This window comes from Pseudophryne corroboree, chromosome 3 (genome assembly GCF_028390025.1).
Source record: "Pseudophryne corroboree isolate aPseCor3 chromosome 3, aPseCor3.hap2, whole genome shotgun sequence".
Taxonomy (NCBI): Eukaryota; Metazoa; Chordata; class Amphibia; order Anura; family Myobatrachidae; genus Pseudophryne; species Pseudophryne corroboree.
Genome location: NC_086446.1, coordinates 508,091,794 through 508,105,996, shown reverse-complemented (window position 1 = coordinate 508,105,996; position 14,203 = coordinate 508,091,794). Strand labels below are relative to the sequence as shown.

Below are 14,203 nucleotides of genomic sequence, written 5' to 3'. Positions count from 1 at the left end.
TATTACAGCTTCCCGGGTGGGGGAAGGATCACATAAGATACATTGTATGCTGTCCTTTTGCATACTATGTATCTTGTGCGATCCCAGCCATGCCTGTGGGGTCCGACATATCATGAGTGCAGCACATTCAATCTGGGGGATCCTATCTGATGCTCACGGGAATGCGCATCGGATCGGATCGGATGAAAAACACATCCGAAATGCCCGATTTCATCCGATATATCGGCCCGAATGGCCGAAATCGGATGAATTCGCCCATTATCGTTCTAGTGCACAGGTTCTCAAACTCGGTCCTCGGGACCCCACACGGTGCATGTTTTGCAGGTTTCCTCACAGAATCACAAGTGAAATAAATAGCTCCACCTGTGGACCTTTTAAAATGTGTTAGTGAGTAATGAATACACCTGTGCACCTGCTGGGTTACCTGCAAAACATGCACTGTGTGGGGTCCTGAGGACCGAGTTTGAGAACCACTGTTCTAGTGTATGGGGCCCTTAATACATTGCATTATCCTGTTTTACTATGGAGCTGTAACCACTGCACTAGACTGAGCTTCAGGGCCTGAATGAGTTAATGCAATCAGGAAGTGAGAGAGAGGGTGCAGTGGATTGGACAGTGTAGAACCAGAGCAGGGAGAAGGTGTGTGTGTGTGTGTGTGTGTGTGTGTGTGTGTGTGTGTGTGTGTGTGTGTGTGTGTGTGTGTGTGTGTGTGTGTGTGTGTGTGTGTGTGTGTGGAGAGACAAGCAGGAGTGAGGACGTTGGTGCTGCGCTTGTTTTTCACTCATCAGTTGCTTGTTTTTTATTTTAGAGTCGGCCGCAATGGTTAAGAACGACAGAGTTGATATAACAATGGTGTCTCAGGAGCCGAGGGTTGTATATTGGACATGCGTTATTGTTATTTTTATTTTTTCTTAAAGCAAGCTAGCAACGATGACTTTCGTCTATACCCAATATTTAAGCACAATTTATAGAGCTACTTTTGCGTCAAAGCAGGTGTACTATATCAACATCATAACAATTCATAAATTCTATATATTATAAATAATAATTATTATTATTAAAGGTAGGTAGATTGCCAATGAATGGTTTATGATTTACACCAATGGCAGGAAACAGGTGTAGTATGGTATGCTGGCGGCCGGGCTCTCGGCGACCAGCATACCGGCGCCGGGAGCCCGACCGCCGGCATGCAGACAGGGTGGCGAGCGCAAATGAGCCCCTTGCGAGCACGGTGGCGCGCTACCACGCTATTTTATTCTCCCTCCAGAGGGGTCGTGGACCCCCACTAGGGAGAAAAAGTGTCGGTATGCCGGCTGTCGGGATTCCGGCGCTGGTATACTGTGCGCCGGGATCTCGACAGTCGGCATACTGAAGACCACCCCAGGAAACCATTGTTGGAAAACTATTGATGATTTGAAGCACTACTTTGCATCACTACTGCATACCTCCCAACATGACCCTCTCCAGGAGGGACACAATGCTCTGCTCCTGGACTTTTCTCTTAATTTATGATTGCCGGCACCTGTTTTGAACAGGTTAATGGATAAGAAAGGTGTTTAAGCACAGGTGATGGCAAACATACAGTAAGAGGGAAGTCCAGGAGCAGAGCATTCTGTCCCTCCTGGAGAGGGTCATGTTGGGAGGTATGCTACTGTGGGCCGGGGCACCGAGGGAGGTGGGGGGAGGGTACTATTTACCCAGGCCCAGGTCTGATGGAGGGGCCCAGGCCCCCCCTCCTTACCTGTCATCAGCGGCTGCAGCTTTTCTCCTCAGCCCAGCACAAGCTGCTGTTTGCTGGGCTGCAGTGTGGTAAGGGAGGCTCTTAAAAATACAATTGTTTCTGTATTTTCTCTAAGAGTGCATGGCCACGCCTCCTGTTATTAGGCCACACCCCTTGAAAAGTACTTGGTCCCTGACAGGCACTTTATTGCACTGACTGTGGAACATGTGAATGCGGCAGGCCACTTTCCATGTACCAAAAAAATATCTCTGCTATTAAAGGCATTTGAATATTGGACCCCACCATCAATGGCAAAGCCATCAGTAGCAGTTTATCACTAGTTGCTTTGCTAACCATCAATGGTCAATGACCATCTCTAATTGCAGGTAACATTTGTACAAAATAATTAGTGTTATTACATTTATGTTTGTGCTCTGCTGTACAGCGTACTGCAGTTGTTTCACAATCAGCAGGTACCCCACAATGGGAGTGGATCATAGGGTATACAGTCATTAGGTCGACCACTATTGGTCGACAGTGACTAGGTAGACACCTGACATAGGTCGACATGAAAAATGTCAACATAAACTTTTGAAAAAACATTTTTGGTGTAGTTTTCTTTGTAAAGTGACTGGGAACCCCAATTACTGCACCGTGTCCCCTCGCATAGCTCGTTTTGCTCGCCATGCTTCAGGCAGGTTACTATTCCCAATCGTCCACGTGGCTCGAAAAGTATGAAAAATTTAAAAAAAGGAATATAAAAAGGTAAAAAAGCTAATGTTGACCTTTTCATTCCATGTTGACCTAATGACCATGTCGACCTAAAGCATGTCGACCAATAGTGGTCGACCTAATGACCGGATACCCCTCACAATCACTCACCACAAAACAGCTTTTGCGCTATGAGCTTCTGTTTTGTGAACTCTGGGGTTGACGCAGTGAATACTGGGTAATGTTGCTCTGAACATGCTAAGATAACCATTATATGCATGTGAATAATTGCAGATTTTCCTGCATCTGAGCCTTACAACTGGTGAGGTGGAACAGCGGAGGAAAGGGGTAGTCTAACATACAGTAGGCCAAGTTCAGTAAGGGCGTATTCATGCAAATGCAGGCCTGTAATTGTGCACATGTACGCCTTTTGGGAGACATATATTTTGCACCTGCTACAGGAGAGGTGTAAGTACACACAAAGAAAATAACTTGTTTTAAACTAGGTGCATATGCTGAAGGAGAGGTGTCACAACCTGGTTCTAAGAGATTCCAACTGCTGTCAATAACTTGTCAGAATCAGCATTCACTTTAGCTTGCCTTATGTAGGTGTGACACATGGGCTATTTCACACTGGACGATTTTTGCCTGTGTACTTTTTTTTAATGAAGTATTGTAGCAGATAGCAGCTTTCAGACGGCAAGGTTGCCATGTTACAGCCGTCAATATTCACTGAGTTGGATGGCTGCCTTCTGCTGCGGTGGCTGTGGCTGCTGCTGCTGAGCATGCTCAGTTCTGAAGGATCTGAATCACGGGGGAAAACCAGGCAGCTTTTTGCCGCCAAGTGAAAACCGGCCAGTGTGAAATAGCCCATAGAGGTAATTGTGGCTTGCAAACATGAGTGAGTTTCTGGCGAGACTGCCCAATCTGGTTTTGCCTATTAAATGATTGCCTCTTTAAAACGTTGCACAGATTTGCCAGAAAGATGTAGACATTTACCTCATAGTCAATAAAACAAAACAAAAAATAAGACTTGGTCTGCCTAGCAATAATTATACTACTTGTCAGCGGCGGCTGTAGCGCGCAGATCACATATTGCATGGAGGAACAGCTTAGCACATACTGTATAAACATATATGTTATGATGTATGTAATATATCTGCTGGCTGATTCCCCTGGAGATCGGCAGTGCTGTGTGTATAAGCCATCAGGCACCCGGGACATAATGCTTCACACACTCCAACGCCGCCCCCAGACTCCCATTGGCTAGTTTCACAGAAGTCTGGGTGTGGGCTTAGAAGCAGTGTGAAGACTGAGTCCCAGTTGCCTAATGGTTTATACACACAGCGCTGCCGATCCCCGGGGGAACCATCCAGCACATATATTACATAGACAAGGCAGTAGAGAGCCTGGCTGGGCCTAGGTACTTTTCAGGGGGAGTGCCCTAATCACAAGAGGCGTGGCCGTTCAAAAAATACAGAACTATTTGTATTTTAGGCGCATACTGCAGCCTAGCACATAGCAGCGTGGGCTGGTCTGAGGAGAAGAGCTGCAGCTGCTGCTGCCATGTACGCGGAAGGGGGGGGGACCTGGGCCCCTTCATCAGACCTGGGTCCGGCTAATTAGTACCCCCTGCCACTGGTCGCAAATGGGCATGCGCCAAAGATACAACCACGGTTGTGTCTACTTCTGGGTCTAGCCCAAAATGAGAGTCACGCCCTTGTACACCAGACATGGCTGCAGCAAAAGACAGTAGTGTGCAACTCAGAATCAGCCCCATTACATCCCTGAGCATGTACATCAGAGAAGAATAATATTAGGTAAAAATAATAACGCATCCCATTCTGAATAAATAGACAGGACATGAATAAATTATAATGTTATCTTCAAAGGTTATGATTTATTCCTTTTTCCTAAAGGGAATGTGATTTGGGTGGAGAGACCAGGGTCTGTGCCCTTTCACATAATTTACGGCGGTCGCCCATGTAAACCGCCAGGGCGGCACGAGAAGCAGGACGGCGATGGCAGAAGCCACAAGGATTCTCCGATGGGCGGAAAATCACGTGTTAGCACTGTCGGCAGTGTTCATTCCGGGAGTGGACAACTGGGAAGCAGACTTCCTCAGCAGGCACGACCTCCACCCGGGAGAGTGGGGACTTTATCCAAAAGTCTTTCAGCTGATTGTAAATCGCTGGGAACGGCCACAGGTGGACATGATGGCGTCCCGCCTCAACAAAAAGCTAGAAAGATATTGCTCCAGGTCGAGAGACCCTGAGGCAATAGCTGTGGACGCTCTAGTGACACCGTGGGTGTACCAGTCGGTTTATGTGTTCCCTCCTCTTCCTCTCATACCCAAGGTACTGAGGATAATAAGGCGAAGAGGAGTAAGAACTATACTCATTGTTCCGGATTGGCCAAGAAGAGCTTGGTACCCAGAACTTCAAGAAATGATCTCAGAGGACCCATGGCCTCTGCCGCTCAGACAGGACCTGCTGCAGCAGGGGCCCTGTCTGTTCCAAGACTTACCGCGGCTGCGTTTGACGGCATGGCGGTTGAACACCGGATCCTGAAGGAAAAGGGCATTCCGGAGGAAGTCATCCCTACGCTGATTAAAGCTAGGAAAGAAGTGACCGCAAACCATTATCACCGCATATGGCGAAGGAAGGCCCCAACGGAGGAATTTCAGCTGGGCCGTTTTCTGCACTTCCTACAGTCAGGGGTGACTATGGGCCTAAAATTGGGTTCCATTAAGGTCCAGATTTCGGCTCTATCGATTTTCTTCCAGAAAGAACTGGCTTCACTACCTGAAGTTCAGACATTTGTTAAGGGAGTGCTGCATATTCAGGCCCCTTTTGTGTCCCCAGTGGCACCTTGGGATCTCAACGTGGTGTTGAATTTCCTAAAGTCACATTGGTTTGAACCACTTAAAACCGTGGATTTAAAATATCTCACGTGGAAAGTGGTCATGCTGTTGGCCTTGGCTTCGGTCAGGCGTGTGTCAGAATTGGCGGCTTTATCATGTAAAAGCCCTTATCTGATTTTCCATATGGATAGGGCGGAATTGAGGACTCGTCCCCAATTTCTCCCAAAGGTGGTTTCAGCTTTTAATTTGACCCAGCCTATTGTGGTGCCTGCGGCTACTCGTGACTTGGAGGATTCCAAGTTGCTGGACGTAGTCCGGGCCCTAAAAATCTATGTTTCCAGGACAGCTGGAGTCAGAAAGACTGACTCGCTATTTATCCTGCATGCACCCAACAAGTTGGGTGCGCCTGCTTCAAAGCAGACTATTGCTTGCTGGATCTGTAGCACGATTCAACTTGCACATTCTGCGGCTGGACTGCCGCATCCTAAATCTGTAAAAGCCCATTCCACGAGGAAGGTGGGCTCTTCTTGGGTGGCTGCCCGAGGGGTCTCGGCTTTACAACTTTGCCGAGCAGCTACTTGGTCGGGATCAAACACATTTGCTAAATTCTACAAGTTTGATACCCTGGCTGAGGAGGACCTAGAGTTCGCTCATTCGGTGCTGCAGAGTCATCCGCACTCTCCCGCCCGTTTGGGAGCTTTGGTATAATCCCCATGGTCCTTACGGAGTTCCCAGCATCCACTTAGGACGTTAGAGAAAATAAGATTTTACTCACCGGTAAATCTATTTCTCGTAGTCCGTAGTGGATGCTGGGCGCCCGTCCCAAGTGCGGATTGTCTGCAATACTTGTATATAGTTATTGGTTAACTAAAGGGTTATTGTTGAGCCATCTGTTGAGAGGCTCAGTTATATTTCATACTGTTAACTGGGTATAGTATCACGAGTTATACGGTGTGATTGGTGTGGCTGGTATGAGTCTTACCCGGGATTCCAAATCCTTTCCTTATTGTGTCAGCTCTTCCGGGCACAGTATCCTAACTGAGGTCTGGAGGAGGGTCATAGAGGGAGGAGCCAGTGCACACCAGGTAGTCCTAAAGCTTTCTTTAGTTGTGCCCAGTCTCCTGCGGAGCCGCTATTCCCCATGGTCCTTACGGAGTTCCCAGCATCCACTACGGACTACGAGAAATAGATTTACCGGTGAGTAAAATCTTATTATTAGTTCAGGCGCTCTGATAACAAACCAATTAATAAAAGATGGGTCACCTTTGTGGATTTGAGTAAGATATTCTAATGCAGCTCCTATATGAATACTCTGCAGTACTCAAGTTTAAATGGAATCAAAAAAGATAAAATATCACAAGGGAGCACTTAAATAGAGGTATATTTATCAAAAACAATTTATTAATTGTATATTACGAAGCGAGTATTAAAATGTATAAAAACAATATTTTACACTGGTATTCAATACCGCACTGTATCACGTATTTATCACCGCAGGGAGCAAATAGACAGTCCGCATCTAGTACATGAAACATTTATGTATGGCTCCACTTGTATGTTAGCAACAAACCTTTATAGATCCCAATAGTGATTCCAAAGATTTTTAGTATTAATGAAGATTGGTTATTGTGCTGGTTGTCTCAGCATAGCCCGCAGAGCGTGTGCTATGCTACCACCTCCCCACCGCCAAAGTATTGCTCACCACCCTGTCCCGTCTGGTCTCAGTGGAACCGGCAGTCTGTGTGCTGGCTCAGTGTCTCTGGGTGGGAGCGGCAGTATCCGGTATGTCCACGGGGATGGAGGGCGCAGGGGGCTGTAGTAAGTAGTGATGAATGGAATCCTCCGGCTTAGGAGTATAGGCGATGACGTACAGGCGGTATATGAGGTCCTTTATACGTTTCTCCGTTATCTCAAATGAACAGTTTCATCAGAACCGTTCATTTGAGATAACGGAGAAACGCGTAAAGGACCTTGTATACCGCCTGCACGTCATCGCCTATACTCCCAAGGTTACTGTTCCCAATTGTAGTCCACGTGGATCGTAAAGTATGAAAAAGTTCAGAAAATGAAAACAAAAGTGAAAAACTCATGTCGACCTTTTTCCATGTCGTCCTTGTTCATGTCGGCCTAATGGCCGTGTCGACCTATTTCATAGGTCGACCTACTCAATGTCGACCAACAGGTGTCAACCTGGATAGTGTCGATCTAGAGTCCAGATACCGACCGAATAATGTAGAAGAGCTGAAGGCCACTATTGAAGCATCCTGGTCTTCCATAACACCTCAGCAGTGCCACAGGCTGATAGAATCCATGTCACGCCGCATTGAGGCAGTAATTCATACAAAAGGGGCCCAAACCAAGTACTGAGTACATATGCATGAGTATACTTTTCAGAGGGCCGACATTTCTCTATTTAAAATCCTTTTTTAATTGATTTTATGCAATATTATAATTTTCTGAGATTTTGGATTTGGGGTTTTCTTAAGCTGTAAACCACAATCATCAAAATTATAACAAGTAAAGGCTTGAAATATCTCACTTTGCATGTAATGAGTCTATATAATATATTAGTTTCACCTTTTAAGTTGAATTACTGAAATAAATGAACTTTTGCACTATATTCTAATTTTCTGAGTTTCACCTGTATGGTGTCTATCTATTGACTGTCTAACTAGACACTGTCTATCTATCATCTGGATACCGAAGGAATTTGGGGGCTGTTCGCCATCTCATTCAAACTCCAAATATAAAGCATTTTCTGAGTTTGGTGAATGTCATAATTTCTATATCCCCTGGGGAGTGTAGAAATTGTGACAGTTTAAGGATAATGAATATGCTCCTTACTGGCTAATTATAAACCGTTATCTGTTCCCTGATCTAAGCACCTCTTTACGTACACCCTACGGCCCCTTTGGATGTAGTAGATTTTATCAACATTCATTCAGTCAACATGTGAATGTCAACATTGACTATGGCCCTCATTCAGAGTTGATCGCACGCTGCCACTTTTTGCTGCTCGTGCGATCAACTAGACGCTGCCTATGGGGGAGTGTATTTTTGCATAGCAGGGCTGCGATCGCTTGTGCAGCCCTGCTATGCCAAAAATGTTTTGTGCAGAACTAGACTAGGGTAAGAGTTGCTTACCCTGTGCGATCACTTTAGCGTTGCAGGTCCCGGAATTGACATCAGACATCCGCCTTCCAAACGACTCGACATGCCTGCGTTCGGATCTCCACGCCCCGAAAACGGTGAGTTGACGCCCGGATCCGCCTTCCTCCTGTCAATTTTCTTGTGGTTGCCGCTGCGACCGCTTTCTTTATGGGAAGACGACGCGCCTGCGCAATACAGCCGCCATGCATGCGCAGTTCCGACCCGATCGCACGGCTGCGAAGAAGCGCAGCGTGCGATCGGGTCGGAATGACCCCCTATGTCCACATGTTCAAAGTGTCGACATTGACCATGTTGACATTCAGCATACCGATACTGATATAATGTTGACAATATCTTGTAATCCCTAAACCTAAATGACAACATTATGACAATGTCAGCATTTCCTATGTCAACATTATGCAAGTTTCAACATTAATGATGTAAACATTTTAATCCTGTTGATCCCATGAATGTCGACATTTTAAATGGAGGCCTAGTGACTGCTCTCTTTGTCTCTAAACAGGGCTAGGTGAGAAATGACAACTCTGAAAACCAAATGATCACACAGATTCACATATTTACTTGTGGAATTCCCAAGTGATATGATCAATTATTTCCTTGACAATGTGTATCTCAAGGGGTTCACTACGGCTGGCCGGCGGTCGGGCTCCCGGCGACCAGCATCCCGGCGCCGGGAGCCCGACCGCTGGCTTACCGACAGCTTGGCGAGCGCAAATGAGCCCCTTGCGGGCTCGCTGCGCTCGCCACGCTACGGGCACGGTGGCGCGCTACGCGCGCCACACTATTTTATTCTCCCTCTATGGGGGTCGTGGACCCCCACGAGGGAAAATAATTGTCGGTATTCCGGCTGTCGGGCTCCCGGCGCCAGTATACTGAGCGCCGGGAGCCCGACCGCCGGCAAACAGAAGACCACCCTATCTCAAGATTTCAGTAGCTTTACATATGTGTGGAGATGTGCTGTTTTTGCATTTACACCTAATATACTATAACCTCTGTATCAACTACTTTATGTCTTACAGGACCGTAGCGAGGGCACCACAGCCGATGCCGTCATCCATGGCTGCTTCCCCAGTCTATGATGCTAGTCCTGTGCCAGCCCAGAGCCAGCTATGTAGTTCCAGACACCCACCATGATTAATATGTGAGGGGCACACCCACCTGACGCCTGCTACACTCTCTCTGATAACTAAATTAATCTTGTGTGAGATCAAGTAATCCTTGTCTTGTGAAAGAGTTTTTCACACAGACATGAAGAATAGACGTTGTTTACTTCTGCACCAAGACCATATTCTACAGCAGAGGTGAGTGGCCTGTATTATAATGCACGGGTTTGCTCTAAAACCAACGTGGAGGTGTTATCTTCATTGTAATGCTAATGTAGTTAATGTAGCTGGTACGGTATGAGTAGGAATAAACTCTGTCTGACTGTCTATCTATCTACCTATCTATCTATCTTCCTCCCCTCCAGGTACCCAAGGGCCAGGGATTAAGCGTGAGGTTGTCCCTGCCATCCGTGAACTGTGGATGGCGGACTGATAGCCAAAAAGAAAGAAATATTGTCTTTTGCTGTTGAACTACAGGTCCCAGCAAGCCTACTCCGCAAGCTGGTACTTGGAAACCACAAGTACCAGCATGCCTCTTGTGGGTGACCTCAATTAACCTCGTGGTTTACAACAGACCGCAAGGTTCCCACCATATGCGATAGTGGGGATTTCTCTCCCAATAAAGCCTAGGCGCTCCCGTTGATTGGCTGTGTGGTTCTGGCCTGCCAATCAGGGGAGCGCTATGACGTGGCGCTCCCTGCTGGTTGTCGGATCCCCAACTGACAGAAGTCACGAGGGGTCCTGGCATTCAGGGAAAGGGGATCCATGTGTAAACATCAATCACCTGTAGGTGCATGGTTTCGTTTTTGTTTTCCTTATTTTTTTTTTGTTTAACCCTGTGGATGCCTATTTGGAAAGAAGAGGACCTATCTACACTGGATTTTAGGCGAGTATAATATTTTTTTTTTTTACAGGTACCCCGTGGATTCTACGGGACAAGTGGACGTGATTGGCTGCTTGGTATGTAGGTAAGTATGTGTAAGTGTGTTGTAAAATACACTCATGGTGAGTGTGTGTTTATTTGAATATTTTGATGTGGAACTACAGGTACCAGTGGGCCATTTAATGCCCCACAGGCTGGTACTTGTGGTTCTCCAAGTGCCAGCATGTGGGGGAGGCTTGCTGGGACCTGTAGTTCCACAGCAAAAGACCATGGGCCAAATGTAATAAGAGTAATGGGCTCTACACACAGCGCGATCCGCGGTGGCTGGGGGGGGGGGGGTGGCAGTGACGGGGGGAGTGAAGTTTCTTCACCCCCCCCCCCCCCCCCCCGTCACCCGGCTCCACAGCAGTGCAGGCAAATATGGACAAGATCGTCCATATTGGCCTGCATGCACAAGTGACGGGGCACCAGCGATGAACGAGCGCGGGGCCGTGCATCGTTCATCACTGGTGCCTCCACACTGAAAGATATGATTGGTATCTCGGTCATTAATTAACAAGATCGTTCATATCTCTGTGTAGGGCCCTTGAGAGTTTCAGAAAGTCAGAGATTTGGTAAGGTTTTTCATATTTTTTTTAAAGTGGCAATCATTTACACTGCAAAACCAGGTTAATCTTGCTGTGTAAATGATTGCCACTTTTTTTTTAAAAAACTACAAAACCATACCAAATCTCTCACTTCTTGAAACTCTCACTCTATTACATTTGGCCCAATATTTCTTTCATTTTATTTATTTTACACATTTTTTTGGCTATCAGCCCTCCATCCACAGCCCACGGATGGTGGAGACAGCCTCTGGCTTCATCCCTGGCCTTTGGGTGCCTGGAAGTGGAGGATCCCTTTATTATAAGTGTCCCCACTGCCACATGGAACCCTAGCCAAGTGTGACTAGTTGGGGGGTGTGATGCTGCGGCCGCAGGGACCTACTGTGTATATAAAAGTGTCCCCTGGCTGCAGCATTACCTCCCTGAATAGTGGAGCCTGGTGCTGGTTTTGAAAATATGAAGGACCCCTACTTCCCCCCTGTATTTTTGTAACCAGGACTGGTCCAACTTGCAAAGCAGCATGAATGAGTCCAGCAAGCACTCCAAAAAGGCACTTTTCATTAAGCAAATATATGCAAAAGCCCTTTGTATTCACTTATGTGCAAGTATGCAAAGCAGCATAGATAAGTCCAGCAAGCACTCCAGAAATGCACTTTACATTAGAAGCAGTTAGTAATAGCTTTGAGTGTACACATGTAATGCAGCATATGTTATGATCCAGCAAGCACTTAGGGTGCACCATGCACTGCACCCAAATTGATAGTACCTCTCACCGTTGCTGTGACGATTAACTTTTCTGTTAAGATCTACCTGCGGATGCTTCGCGACCTACCTTTTAGCCACCTCTGAGATATATATATATATAGGTGACTAGGTTACCATTACTACAATTGAGAGACCCCACCACTGAGCTCACTTCCTGGGGTGGTTGGTGGCACAAATTACATCTGTCCGAATGTATGTTTGGTACCTGGAAGCACCTGTATGATAATGCGAAATTGTTCTGGCATTTACATTGCATTTTTAAATTGAATGCTTTTATAAGAATAAAAAAAATCTTTTATTAATTCAAGGCCATTGGCCATCTGTTTTTTGGGTGTTCATATTTTTGGTTAGAGGGTATAGTCACAGAAGGAGCATCATTTGGCTGAATTGAGAATAAATCCCCATCTACATTCCAAGTCGAATATTGAATCGAATCCATTATAGAATTTAACGTGGAGTATTTACTCTTCATGGACTGTATTTGGACAATCATGTGCAACTAGCGCCCTCCGGTTCCATTTTTTTTTCCATATATATACATACATATATGTCTCTATGTCTTACCTGTTCGTAGTATGCAGGCACAATCTTGTTTCCTAACACACACTATCTCTTTGCCTAATCCTAGTACTCAGACATTAGAACAAAACTAAGAAATCATTACTTCCTAATAAGAGCCTATACAGACATAGAATACCCCAGTCTGCAAATACTTTGCAGACCAGGATATTACTGTTTTCCCTTATAAAGATACTTTGCATGAATACTTTTCAGCAGTAAGATGTTCACCAATATACTTCTATTCTTAAAGATAAATTATTTACACCTTCCTCTTTCAAGTTTTCATCTATTATTTAAATAACACTCCGCTCTACACAGGGGGATAATTTTCACTGTGAGAGGAAGAATATTTTGTCATAACCTAAAGTGACCAATTCTCTATTGGACACAGTAATGATGGAATAATAGTATATTACATGTTGGTGGATTTTCACTATAAGTCCTTTCCTGCTGCATCCACTGTTTACCAGACCTGACGCTTAGTCCCCCACTGATACTGTATGGGAATGAGAAAGTATAGAGGTGTACAGGGGCGGATTGGGAACAAAAAGCGGCCCTGGAAAAATTTGTAATAGTGGCCCCACATGGGCAGCACCAGAGGTGTAAGTTCTAGCCATGGGCCATGGCAGCAGCACCCTCCCCCCAATACTTTCCAGATAGTGGGCATGTCCAGCATCAAGGTGGACGTTAAAAAGAAATAAAATTACATATTATGAGCACATTATATGATACACCTTCAGAATTAAGGAAACTATATCATTCTTTAGAAAGATATATTTTCTTGCTTATTACACCAACCGTATCCCAATCACTATTCACTCAATCTTATATGTCAGCCAAGCAGGCAGACAGAGCATACACTAGATCATCTGCAATCACAGGCTAAGTGGCAAAGTAATTTTCATATATGCAAATTATTTTGCATCTTATTCATTATGGCTATAAAATGGACCACATGTCCTCAAACAAAACAGGTCCCACGGGTGCGTCGTCCCACCGGGGATCTTCCCTGTAAACCTTATGGCCAATCCGCCTCTGGAGGTGTAGCTGCGTACTGCCTGTGGAGGTTTTCTCTCTATACTTGCCAATGTCTTGAATAGTCTTCTTCATCCCAGGAACCAGTCGTTATTTATAGAGACATGTGTCCTTGCACATGCAGCTTTAGTACCAGAAAAGGTGAGAAAGAAGTGTAGGACAATCTCCGTTGCCAAATGACTATTTCTCATAAAATAAACAATCACTTTTATTGCATTTCTTCTCTTCACACATTAGCATAAGTCACATTTGCGCTGCTATGGTAATTCTCTATAGGGTGCAGTAAAAATGCCGGATGTCGGGATTCTGGCGTTCAGGAGACCAGCGTCAGAATCCTGACAGCCAGCATTTTACCGATGGGCGGAATACCAACACCCGCCCATAATTGCCACTCGGTTGGTGGGTCCACGCCACCAACTGAGTGGAAATAGAACTTGTGGCAAGCAAAGCTCCTGTCTATTATCCATTACATCCTTTCGCATTCAGTACTCTTGGGAGTACAGTCTCAGTTTGTTTGTACACATATAAAGATGTCTCTGAAGAGTCATCTTATCATCATCACTGGGTGTCATTCTACTCATAAATCAGACTCACTCTGATACTTAGCATTCAGCTGTCTGTATCACTGTGTCCTGGAACATTGCTCTAGGAACCTAGACCAACTAATACTACACAATCCGATGTCAACTTTTTTTTCTCACACTGATGTTTGTTGAAAAGACATTTGAAGATATGAGAATTCAAAGGACCCTATTCTCTGAAAGTTTCTACCTTCTGTCATCCGGG

The 14,203-nt window shown here is 45.6% G+C and overlaps 1 protein-coding gene across 4 annotated transcripts in view; it reads left to right on the top strand.

Annotated features, from left to right (window-relative positions):
* The window catches only part of LOC135056182 (aquaporin-8-like), a 201,524-nt gene that overhangs the window by 62,866 nt on the left and 124,455 nt on the right, over positions 1-14,203 (top strand). For all 4 annotated transcript variants that reach the window (XM_063961038.1, XM_063961035.1, XM_063961037.1 and 1 more), the window contains one exon: positions 9,485-9,766. The gene's annotated coding sequence lies outside the window, so the exon portion shown is untranslated. The remainder of the gene's footprint in view (positions 1-9,484; positions 9,767-14,203) is intronic.